Below are 13,470 nucleotides of genomic sequence, written 5' to 3'. Positions count from 1 at the left end.
ACACATTCTGTCATACGCTTTGCAGGTAGGTACTTGTACGGCATTGATATTAAAACTGACATGCATTAACCTCGTCCATAAAATCTATTTTTTCTCTTGTTATGTATACTAATGGATGATTTGATAACCCTAGTTAACAATTGTTATGTATACTAATGCATGATTTGATAACCCTAGTTAACAAAAATCAGAAGGATACTACGCACGTAGATCATGGATTCCATGCACTTCCGTAGCTATTGTGGGTGGATAGGGGCTCTGTGAAATTGCCCGTGCTAGGGAGTAATTTGCGAAAAGGTTTTCTTTATTTATATATGATGTCAATCTATGTAGGTACACATTCTGATTATGTCAGTCCGATTTAGGTAAATGGTTAACCATGCTATTAATTTAGTCATTGTGAGTTTTTTTATTAAAATTTAACTTTAAGATCTTATGATTATATGGCTATGAGCTATATTAACACATTACATTTTATGATTATATGGTTATGAGCTATATTAACACATTACATTTTATTTTGTTCCGTACATCTTGGTTTATATATATTCCTCCGTGCTTGTCTTTGCCTCGGCGATTTTAATTTGTTGCAGGATGCACAGCAGACGATAGATTTGGATTTTTAGGAAGCTAACCACTGGAGTGGAGAAGCAGGTATTCTTAAGAATGATCTCATGGTCATATAGCCTTAAAAATGATCCACTCCAGGTATTCTTAAGAATGATCTCATGGTCATATAGCCTTAAAAATGATCTCATGGTCCTATTTCATGGTCTCTATTCATAGAGAGGTTCAACCCTCTTTTTTAATTGAATTATTTATTTTTAAATTTCAGAATGAAATTGTAGGCAACGATATCTTAATGGTGTAAATCTCATTTGCCTTTAATTCTTTTGACAATTGCTTGCTTATTGGTTTTAGCTTGGTCCATGATTTGCAATGTGCTCTGACTTGGTTTGCCATTGAGTAAAAAGATGAGGCCAGAGGCGTCGGTCTTTTAGTTTTCTTTTTAAGAGAGCCCGAGGTATGAGTTATCTTTCATTTATCTCTAATTAGAATGGCCACATTTACATATAATTAGAAATCCGGTTGCACTTTGCAGCATTGAATATTTTTTATATCTCTCCGGTTTCTTAGAAAATGCCGGCGAAGAAGGAAGACTCGGGAGTCGGAGGGGACCACTGACGAGGAATACGAACAGTGTTCTCTTTTGTGGTTGGCGTACGTTCAGTAAATGGTGGTTCGTTCAAGACTTTGCCTGAATGAACACATTCTGTCCTACCGGTTGGCAGGTACGATGCTCATTTGACGTTAAACTGCTCATGTACTATTTGACGTTAAACTGCTCAAAACTAGAATCAGAACTGTCTCCCACAAATGCTTGCTTTATTTATATTTCATTTCATTGATGGTAAAGAACGGCAATTGTTTGCCCTATTTCACTTTGTTGCGGGAGGCAAAGCAGAGATGGATAGGTGAAAATGAAACCAGTGATTTTTGGATTTTTATTAGGCCACCCATTGAAGTGGATGGGCAGGTATCCCTTGGTTTAATCAGTACATATTCAGATTATTTTGGAAGTGGCTAGGCATAGAGCCTCAGTAATTGTTTTATGGTTCGTTTTCTTTTATTATCTATCTCTGGCAATTCTTGATTAATGATTCTTATTTTTTCATTGATATCTAAATCTATCTATTTCATTCTGTGCTAGGTGGTGTTTCTTTTCTCAAACTTTCCAAGGCAGGGTTTATATGGTCTGCAGTGAAAATAGGGAAATGAGATGACAAGCCGAAAGATGGAAAAAAAGTACGTACATTCTTCGGTTGGCCCTGGAATCACGTAGCGCACGTTTTGTTATAATCTCCCTATATACAAATTATGTCACTCTGGGATTCTCATAGTCTTTGCATTTACATTTTCTGTCATATTCTCTTCTCTGTTTATCTACATTCTCTCAATATATGCAGGTACACATTCCGCTAGCCATGCTCTTAATTTACTCATTGAGAGTTTTATATCAAAATTTAACTTTAATATTAACATTACATTTTATTTGTACCTTACATCTAGGTTAATATTAGTTTTCATTTTTTCCCTCCGCGTTTGTCTTTGCCTAGGCTATTTTAATTTGGTGCAGGATGCCAGGATGTACAACCGTAGATAGATTTGGATTTCTACGAAGCTAACCGCTCGAGGGGAGGAGTAGGTATGCTTTAGCCTGGTAATAATATAGCCTTAAGAATTATTTCATGGTCCTATTCACAATAGAGATTCAAATTTCAACCCTCTTTGTTTATTGATTTATTTATTTTTAAAATTTAAAATGAAATTACGTGCAAGGAAATCTTAAGGGTGTAAAACTCATTTGCCTTCAATTCCTTTGACAGTTGCTTGCTTATTGGTTTTGGCGTTGTTCGAGATTTGCAATGTGCTCTGCTCTGCAACAGGTAAAGAGGGTTTGCCATTGGGAGGAAGATGAGACCAGAGTCCTCGGTTCTTTAGTTTTCTTTTTAAGGTAAAAGCCCCTGGTATGGATTATCTATCATTTATCTCTAATTAGAATGGCCACATTTACATATAATTAGAAAAGTGTTTGCACTCTGCAGTATTGAATGCTTTTTATATCTCTCCAATTTGTCAGAAAATGCCAGCGAAGAGAGACTCAGAGAGGACGACTGACGAGGAATACGAATCTCTCTTTTTTCTTTTGGCATACGTTCAGTAAATGGTGGTACGTACAAGACTTTGCGTGAAAGGTACACATTCTGTCATCCTCTGTTTAGGTAGGAACAATCGGCAACTCCTATTTCAGACCTTATAGCATTATTAAACAGAGGAGATTGTTCATATTCCTCGTCAGTCGTTGTCTCTGAGTCTCTTCTCTTTGCCGGAATCTTCTAACAAATTAGAGAGATGAAAAAAACCATTCAATACTGCAAAGTGCAAACACTTCTCTAGTTATATGTCAATACGGACATTCTAATTAGAGATAAAATGGATGATAACCATACCTCTGGTCTCATCTTCTTCCGCATGGCCAACCCTCTTTACCTGTTGCAGAGCACAGCACGTAGCAAATCATGAACAACACCTCAACCAATAAGCAAACAACTGTCAAAACAATTGAAGGCAAATGAGATTCACCCTTAAGATTTCCTTGCACGCAATTTCATTTTTGAAATTTAAAAATAAGTAGATCAATAAATAAAGAGGGACAAACCTCTCCTGTGAATAGGACCATGAAATAATTCTTATAAGCACACTATTATCTACCACTAAAGCATATCTACTCTTCCCCTCTAGTGTAGTTTCTTAGAAATCCAAATCTATCTTGTGTGGTACATCCTACAACAAATTAAAATCCTCTAGGCAAAGACACACACTGAGGTAAGAAATAGTAATGTTAATCCAGCTCATAAATACATAATCATCAAAATATCAAAGTTAAATTTTAATATAAAACTCTCAATGAGTAAATTAAGAGCATGGTTAGCAATTTTCCTAAACCGCAATGACATAATCAAAAGGTGTATTTGTATAAATTGACGGATAGAAACAAACAGAGAAAGAATATGACAGAATTTGAATATGCAAAGATTATAAGAATCTCATAATGACATAATTTGTACATATGGAGACTATAACAAAACGTGTTATATTTCCAGGACCAACCGAAGCATGTACCTAATTATTTTTCATCTTCAGGTTTGTCATCTCATCTCCCCAATTGCACTGCAGACCATATATACCCTGCCTTGGAAAGTTTGAGGGAAAAAAACACCATCTAGCACAGATTGAAAGAGATTGAAATAAGAATCATTGAGCAAGAATTACCAAACAATTACTGAGGCCCTATGCGTACCAATTATCTAACCGGCCACTTCCAATTTTGGACATAATTATTAGTAAAATAATCTGAATAACTGATTAAAAAGTAAAACAAAACAAAAGCATACCTGCCAATCCACTTCACTGGGTAGCCTAATAGAAATCCAACATCACTGGTTTCATCTTTACTTATCTATTTCTACTCTGCGTCCCGCAACAAAATAAAGTCGGACAAACATTGCAAGCTCACTGTAAAATTATGAAAAAAATAAAAAATCCAAAAGCAACCATTATAATCCAAACAAAACTAAAAACTCAATAACATTATGATAAAGAAAAAAATAAATATAAAAGCAACCATTCCAATCCGAACAAAACTAAAAATCAATAAAGAAAATAGACTGTAAAAAATAAGATGCATGGCCATGCAATGGAGCAAACACATCAACCCAAAAAAAAAACCAGAAGACGCGGAACAGAGCAGAGCAGAGAAGAAGATGAAATTCAGAGTATGTTGGCTCTTCGCATGTCTTATATCCTCTTCCTTTCAAACGATTATGCTTTTTGCTTTTCCGACGTTGCAGAGGAAGTGGGCATTCCATCCGAACAACCATTTCTCCACAAAATTTGAAATCACCGGAATTCAACTTTCACAAAGATATTACCGGTAAATTCCGCTTTCACCGGAATTTGATATCCGCTTTGACTGTCTGTCTGCTTTTGTCTATGTACGGAGAACCCGGAGGTATTTTAGAGGAGGCAACGAATTATTTATTTATTTAATCATATCTGGTGCCTTCAAGTTTCTACGTGCTTGTTCATCGCTGTACGTGGGAACTTGGAAGGAACAGATATGTTACATGCAATTAAATGCTATTTGGGTTAAGACAACGTTTTCCTAAGTATGTAAACATGAAAATGTAGGTTAATCAACATTTTAATTAAGAATAATATTTTCATAAGTGTTTTCTAAAATATAATAGAGTATAATTTTATAAAAAATAATAACAGAGTAATGATGATCATGTTTACTAAAATTTATGAGATTATAAAAAATAATAACAGAGTAATGATGATCATGTTTACTAAAATTTATGAGATTATAAAAAATATATCTTTAAAATTTTATTTATATGTTTTTTTTAAATATGTTAATAATTTTATAATTTTGTTGAGTTAAAAGATTAGATTGTTAACATGATTAATATTTTGAAATTTGGATTTAACAGTGTTGATAATATCGGTATCGGGAAAATATCGGCGAGGGTCCAAAAAATATTTTATCGGCAATATCGGCAAAAATATCGGCAAATATCGGCAAGCATAAAAAATGCATAATATATTCAGATTTTTCAGATTTTTAAACATATAAAGCAATAACAACATGAAATAAACACATTGGCACATAAATATGAAGAAAACACTGATATATATGATGTCAAATATAAATGATATATCAAAGGCGATACCAAATCCTGTTGATCCCTAATAATTGTCCATTCAAGGACTCAAATGTGGAGAACCAATACAAGTAACAAAATAACATCACATATATAAAAGTATCTCATCATCATGAGTTACATGTAGCATAACAAATAAAACTAGCAGCTATCTATCTACTACCCTCTCCCCCTTTTACGGGAAAACATGATGTGTTGTTTGCCAGGCCTGCCCCTAGTAGTAGAAGGCCCTGACCCTGCCTCTGCACCTAATGTCAAATAATGAGTGCTAGGCATGGAGCTATGCTCTCCTATATCTATAGCAGATGGTGTTGATGTTGATGCTCCTGCAGTGTCCTGCTCCTCCTGCTCCTCCTCTAAGTGTTGTTGTTCCTCTGACCCCGAGTCCTCCTCTTGTTGCCCCTGCTCTAATGGATCATCTGCCACTGGCTCTAACCATGAAGGTGACTCCTCCAATATGGGCTCCTCAGACTCCACCCTCCACGGAGACAATACATCAATATTGTCTAAGGAAATGGCATCTGGATCCATTGGTGATTCTATTTGCCTCACTCGTAGTCGGATGTTGTAATGCACATACACCAAATCGTTGAGGCATGCGAACTCCAACCTGTAAGAGCGTCAAAAAAAGTAATGAGTCTTGGCTCTTGACTCTTGACACTTGAAGTTGAAGGTCATAAATTAAAAATTAAAAATTACAATAAGTGTAATTGCTCAACTGAAGGCTTGAGTTCAAAGTTATACCTGTTGCGCTTTTTGGCGTGTATTTTCTCAAATACACTCCAATTGCGCTCACACCTTGAAGAGCTACATGTTTGACTCAAGAGGTGTATAGCCAATTTTTGCAAATTTGGTGCCCTTGCACCATAGCTTCCCCGCCAAATATCTACAACAAAATAATGAAATAAAAAATTCAAAAACTTAAAAGTTAAAACATAATTAAATTCAAATTTCTAATTTCTAATGAGTGATGACTTGTCACTTACGTGGCATGAAGAGGGCCCTTTCCCTAATGGCATCATCAAAGCCAAATAGGCCAACACAATCCTGATAACACTGTACCTCGCGATTGATTTTGCTACGAAGCTCAAGATCAGGTACCATCCTCTGAATACAGGAATAGAGCCCTTCCATCACCTCGCCATCAAAATCAAAGTTGCATTTGTATGAAAATGCGGGGTTGAGGAAGAGTGTTGTTGCATGAATGGGTCGATGAAGCATCCTTGTCCACCGACTATTGATCACATCCCATAACATCATTTGCCTATCAAGGCCAGCAGAACCCTTGTTTGCATAATAGGAACGAATGGCCTCCTTGGCCCTATCCATGCCCTCATACAAATAAGGCATTGTAGGCTTCTCTCCATCCACCAATCTAAGAACCTTTACTATAGGTTCCCTAACTGCACATGCTTCTTCTACTCCACGCCAAAATGTCTCAGAGTACACCATTTTTGCAATGGTTTTCCCATCAGGTCTCCTGTTGTATCTACAATTACGCCAATCATCAGACACAAACATTTGCTTCAACTCGAACTGATATCGAAACAAAGACTGAAGAGTAATAAAGGTTGTGGCAAAACGTGTGATGGCAAGACGTCGCAACTCCTTGTTTCTAGTGAACCTCCTCATAAGGCTAAGAACAAAAGCATGGTTATAAATAAACTTGGGGATGCTCCTAGCCATATCAACTGCCTCCTTGATGAAGGAGAGTTTCCCCATATCCTCAAGCAACAAATCAAGACAATGCGCTGCACATGGAGTCCAGAACAATGTGAGATGCCTCTCCATAAGCATTCTGTCGGCAGACACATAATTAGTTGCATTTTCTGTTATGACTTGCACCATATTCTGCACACCAATCTCTCGAATGAACCCATCTAACAACTCACATATCGTTGTTGCATATTTGATATGTTCTGATGCATCCAACGATTTAATAAACATGGTACCTTTAGGACAATGTACCAAGAAATTTAGAAGGGTCCTACCCTTCCTATCTGTCCAACCATCAGACATCACTGTGCATCCAGTGACTTCCCATGTCTTTTTCAACTCCGTCAATCTAGAGTTGATGTCATGTTTTTCTGCTTGAAGAATTGGCCCCTGCAACTCCTCATATGTGGCACTTTTGTACCCTGGGCCCACAACAACAATAGCATCACATATTGGCTGCCAAAATGGATTGGTTTTCGTGATGCTGAAAGGTAAGTCGCTCCAAAAAATACACCTCCCCATGACTCTATCTGCTTCTTGCTTCTCCTTTTTTTTAACAAGCGACTTTATGCCAGGTTGTGCTCCAGCGCCTGTTCGTGGAACAAAAAATGATGACCTCGCACTCACACTAGCAGTAGCATGTGATGGTGTGCCAGTTGTGGAGCCCCTCCCACTAGGCCCACTACCCTCAACACCAAAATCAGGAGAAGATATCCCGAAAGATCTACCTGCACGTTCAGCTTTGTTTCTTTCCACCTCTTCCTTCTTTTTGTCCTTTTCTTCAATTGCCTCAAGAGCTTTTTGTATAAGCTCCGGACTAGAAACTGTACAAAGCCCAACATCATGTCCACTGAGTCTAGCAAGATGGTATTTCAGTCGTGTAATCCCACCTGTCATCTTGTCCCCACACAATTTGCATGTAAGATATGCACGATTTGTCCCACCATCAGGGCTCTCATACTCCCAAAATAGGTCCAAGGCTTTTGGCATATTTGTATTTTGTAGTGGGCTAACTCAAACAGAAACCTAGAGCACCAAAAAAAATTAGGAATTAGTAACTTAATAAGTAATATGAAATTTTCAAATTACAAATAACCACATCATTTTACAAAACAGTTTTAACTTGACTGTTGAATAGAAGTGTAATACAAGTTGACTGTTGAATAGAAGTGTAATACAAGTTGACTGTTGAATGCTCTTGAACAAAAGAGTATGAACATGTTGTAACGTGAGGTATCCAAATGGCACATGAAACACATAGCAAATTGGCACGGAATGAGAACAATTTCTTTCAGAATTATGCCAAGCATGGGAAAAATATATAACTGTTATAACTTATACCACTGCTGTAGGTGCATAATGCATTATTAGACTTCATAAGTTCATAGCAGTGAGCACAGAGAAAGTTACATCTTTAACCAGCAAGGCAGGGTGCAATCTTTGAAGAAGAAGGCAGCACCTTTTGAGCTGATGGAGGGAGGATTTTGATGATTGCATCGATATGGGAGAGAAAAGATGAGGTTTCCAAATTCCAACAGTACTTCTTCAAACTTTGATACTTATCCATGACAACATGTTTTTAGCAGTTGAAAAGGTTCGGATCTTTGAGAATATCATCATCCTTCTCTTCATCTGAGTTTTTGTAAGCGTTATCATTGGCTTCTAAAGTTCTAAGATCCATCAGGTAAACAATGGACATTCTTGAAGTATGTTGAAAATAGAAGAAGTCAGGAACTTAGATAATTGTGGACATTCTATTAAAGTGTATAGGCCTGAAATTTTTGTTCTTCGAGGGTAATCAAATATTTGACGGTTCAATATCCCCATGGGCCAACATTATAAATTTATACCTATTGAGAGGTTTTAGAGGCGTTTTTCATTCCATTCATAAACTTGACATCACATTACTGATGGCTTATGACATATGTAGTTTGCAAATGGTTTATAACTTTAAAATTTAGAGTCTAGACCTGTTGTAGGTGATGATTCCCTACATCTTTTGGGCATAAATGTTGTAGAAGAGGAGGAATATATGCTCATTTATCCCATTCATACTTCTACAACTACATTCTTTCCAAAAACTGACATGTCACATGAGGACATCAAGTTAAAACTTAAGATCATGAGAAACTGTATATTGGATGTTGTTTGAACTTTGCAAAATGGGTAATTGTGAAGTTTGAACACTGAAAATATTTTGTAGCCGCACATTATGATTAGATGCTTGATTGTTTCAACTTTCTGTAGCCTAGCATATTACATAATTCATTAATTACACAACTGCCATCTGTAAATCGGAATCCTCTATGTTGTCATGCTGTGCATATATATTATATGGTAATGGCAGCGTATTTTTGTGACTTGTCTGTTGATTGCTCCTGTCCGGTGGAAGTGGTTCATGTTTGTGGTTCAATGCAAACCCTTGCAGTTTGAAATCAAATAAAAAACCAAGCAAATGATTGTAGGGAACCGGAAGAATGAGAATCGAGTTTTTCTTACAGTTCTTGGCACTTCCAGCTTAGAAATCTTCGTTGTTGATGGCGTATTGGAGAATATTGGCTTCAAACCCTCCTTGGCAGCGACCACATTGGACTTCCAGCGCTCAGAAAAAACCAAAATGACTTCAAAAAAACCAAAAATCGAATTATATAGGCCGCGCGGAATGTTTTCAGGGTCACCGGCGATATTTTAGGTCATCGCGAGATATTTTCCAATATATCGCCGAAATATCGTAAATCTCGCACGACTTTCAAAACTCGAAAATATCGCGATATTTGGTCGGCGATATTTCGGCTCACCAAAATATCGTGATATTTCCGAATATCGCTGATATCTCGGCGATATTATCAACACTGAGATTTAATTTAGGTATCAATAGATAATTTAAAAAATATGTATATTTTTTCAATTTTTTTAACACCACAAAAAAGATACACATTTTTGGTATGATGTTTTGCTAATTGATCAACTCACAATTTCACTATATAATTTGTGAAAATTTATTTATATTTTCAATATTAATTATTAACTCACCTCACCCATAACTTTTGACTAATAATCCACTAAACTTCATTGTTAAATTTTGCAATCCCATCTCAAATTTATCAACCAAATAAAACCCTAACGCCAAAAATAAAACCCTACACCAGAATCATCTTCAATGATTATGATCACCATTCTTAATCATAATTCGAAAGACATCCTGACAATGATTATGGTGATATTCAATACCCAACAAACATGTTTCCAAGAAAAACTTCAATCCACTGTATGAGGGCTCCACCACTTTCATACCACACAAGTATCTGGTGCATTTAATATGCATACAGAAACAAGGACTTCAATACACCCACGGGATCAGTCATGAAAATCTACAAGCAGAAATGACAAATTGATAATTGTTTTACAAAAATTTAGGGGATGGTTCAATCAGACAGACGGGTAGAGGAGACTAACTTTAACTTTACACGACGCCTAGCTTGCCCGCATTTTGATCCTTCATTTCGAACCGTCCTAAGAACGTGGGTAGGTTAAGGAACTCGGCGTAATACCATCTTCCTTCAACAATGTTGTGCAATTGAAGAACAAGCAACTATTCAACCAGAAAACCTTTCTGCAAGTGCTCCCCAACCGTCATAAGAACGTGGGTAGGTTAAGGAACTCGGCGTAATACCATCTTCCTTCAACAATGTTGTGCAATTGAAGAACAAGCAACTATTCAACCAGAAAACCTTTCTGCAAGTGCTCCCCAGCACGGGCGATTCCCAGAGCCCTATCCACCCACAACAGCTACGGAAGAAAGTGCAGTCCATAACCTCCATGCATACTATCCTTCTTATCTCGTTCACTGGAGTTATTAAGTCATCCATAGGTATATATAACAAGATCAATCGATTGCAAAGTGCCTTCTCTAATCTTCTATACCATTTTATTTAGATCAGCTAAGTAATGTATCAGAACATGGAAAAAAATCTGAAAAAATCTCGAGTTCGACTTGCATGGGAGGAAAGGCCAAACCCCAAACGACATATATGGATTACTCTCATCCTAGATTCATCTATTTCTTTGAGTTATGATGGGTTAATTAGTAGGAGACAATTCTGATTCTAGTTTTGAGAGAACAGATTTTATGGACAAGGTTTTAGTATCAACTTCGGACTAAGCACGTGAACAGTATACCCCACAAGAGGATCGTACCTACCAGATTGTTCCTACCTACACAGAGTATTACAGAATGTGTACCTTTCTCGCGCAGTCTGAACGTAAGCCAACCTCACACAAAATACAAAAGAGAAGACTGGTAGTATTCCTCGTCAATGAGAGATATAAAAAGCATTCAATACTGCAAACTTGCAAAGTGCAAACACTTTTCTAATTATATGTAAATGCGGCCATTCTAATTAGAGATAATTGATAGATAATCCATACCTTGCGCTTTTACCTTAAAAAGAAAACTAAATTCTAATTAGAGATAATTGATAGATAATCCATACCTTGCGCTTTTACCTTAAAAAGAAAACTAAAGAACCGACGCCTCTGCTCTCATCTTCCTCCCACTGGCAAACCCTCTTTACCTGTTGCAGAGCAGAGCACATTCATTGGAGATCATGGACAACACTAAAACCCTTAAGCAAATGAGATTTACACCCTTGAGATTTCCTTGCACGCAATTTCGTTTTGAAATTTAAAAATAAATAAATCACGTTTTGAAATTTAAAAATAAATAAATCAATAAATAAATAGGGTCGAACCTCTCCTGTGAATAGGACCATGAAATAATTCTTAAGGCTATATGCAGGCTAAAGCATACCTACTCCTCCCCTCGAGTGGTTAGCTTCTTGGAAATCCAAATCTATCTTCTGTTGTACATCCTGCAATAAATAAAACTCACCTAGGCAAAAGACAAAACTGAGGCAAAATATGAACATTATACCTGATGTAAGGAACAAATAAAATGTAATGTTAATACAGCTCACAGCTACATAATCATCCCGATATTAAAGTTAAATTGTGATATAAAACTCTCAAATAAGTAAATTAAGAGCATGGTTAGCAGAATTTACCTAAATTGGAGTGACATAATCAAAATGTGTACCTGAATAACATCATTTGTATATGGGGAGACTATAACAGAACGTGCGCCACGTGATTCCAGGGCCAACCGAAGAATGTACGTACTTATTTTTCATCTTCCGGCTTGTCATCTCATTTCCCCAATATCACTGCAGACCATATAAACCCTGCCCTGGAAAGTTTGAGAAAAGAAACACCACCTAGCACAGAATGAAATACATAGATTTAGATATCAGTGACAAAATAAGAATCATTGAGCAAGAATTGCCAGAGATATATAATAAAAGAAAACGAACCATAAAACAATTACTGAGCCTCTATGCGTAGCCATTATCTAAGAGGCCACTTCCAAAATAATCTGAATATGTACTGCTGATTAAACAAAGGAATACCTGCCCATCCACTTCAATGGGTAGACTAATATAAATCCAAATATCACTGGCTTCATTTTCACCTATCTATCTCTGCTCTGCCTCCCGCAACAAAGTGAAATCGGGCAAACATTGCTAGCACACTGTAAAATTATGAAAATGGTAAAAAAAACTAATCCAAAAGCAACCATGGCAATCCCAACAAAACTAAAAAAACAAGAAAGAAAATGGGCTGTAAAAAATAAAATGCATGGCCATGCAATGGAACAAACACATATCAACCCAAAAACAAGAAACCAGAAGACGCGGAGCAGAGCAGAGACGAAGATGAAATTCAGAGTATGTTGGCTCTGAGAATGTCTTATATCCTCTTCTTTTCAAACGGTTATGCTTTTTGCTTTTCTGACATTGCAGAGGAAGTGGCATTCCATTCGAACAACCATTTCTCCACCAAATTTGAAATCACCGGAATTTAACTTTCACAGAGAGATTACCGGAATTTAATTTCCGCTTTCACCGGAATTTGACATCCGCTTTTGTCTGTGTAGAGATTACCGGAGTTTAATTTCCGCTTTCACCGGAATTTGACATCCGCTTTTGTCTGTGTACGGAAAACCCAGAGATATTTTAGGAAAAGCACGAAAAGTAAAAAACAACGTATTTTAAGATTTTCTATTAATAGAAACTGTTTTAATAAGCCCTTTTAGCATCTATCGCCCCATAAACTGATTTAGGAAAAGCACAAAAAAAAGAAAAACAACAGACAAAAAGGAAAAAACAACAGATTTCCTATTAATAGAAACTGTTTTAATAAACTGATATGACCCGTACATCCAAGGGACTGACGATTAACAAAAAATAATCCTGTTTACAGTATCATCATTTTGAAAAAAGTACCATCAACATATTAACCCCACCTAAATAAAAAAAAATACCATCAACATATTAACCCATCTAAATATTATATAAGTTAACTCTATGAGAAGAGCACCAATATAGAGAGAGCCTTCAGCGATAGACTC

At 36.5% G+C, this 13,470-nt stretch overlaps 1 long non-coding RNA gene across 1 annotated transcript; it reads left to right on the top strand.

The window, feature by feature from the left end:
- Positions 1-545: 545 nt before the first annotated feature.
- On the top strand, positions 546-2,752 carry LOC149201595 (uncharacterized). Its single transcript, XR_016253454.1, has 4 exons — positions 546-790; positions 922-1,024; positions 2,448-2,515; positions 2,642-2,752. It is a non-coding gene; the product is annotated as an uncharacterized LOC149201595 (long non-coding RNA).
- The last annotated feature ends 10,718 nt before the right edge of the window (positions 2,753-13,470 follow it).

Source organism: Pinus tabuliformis, chromosome 2_1, assembly GCF_031772625.1.
Source record: "Pinus tabuliformis cultivar Carrire ecotype Pingquan chromosome 2_1, CPIR1, whole genome shotgun sequence".
In the NCBI taxonomy this organism is placed as follows: domain Eukaryota; kingdom Viridiplantae; phylum Streptophyta; class Pinopsida; order Pinales; family Pinaceae; genus Pinus; species Pinus tabuliformis.
This window is presented reverse-complemented; position numbering and strand designations above follow the sequence as displayed.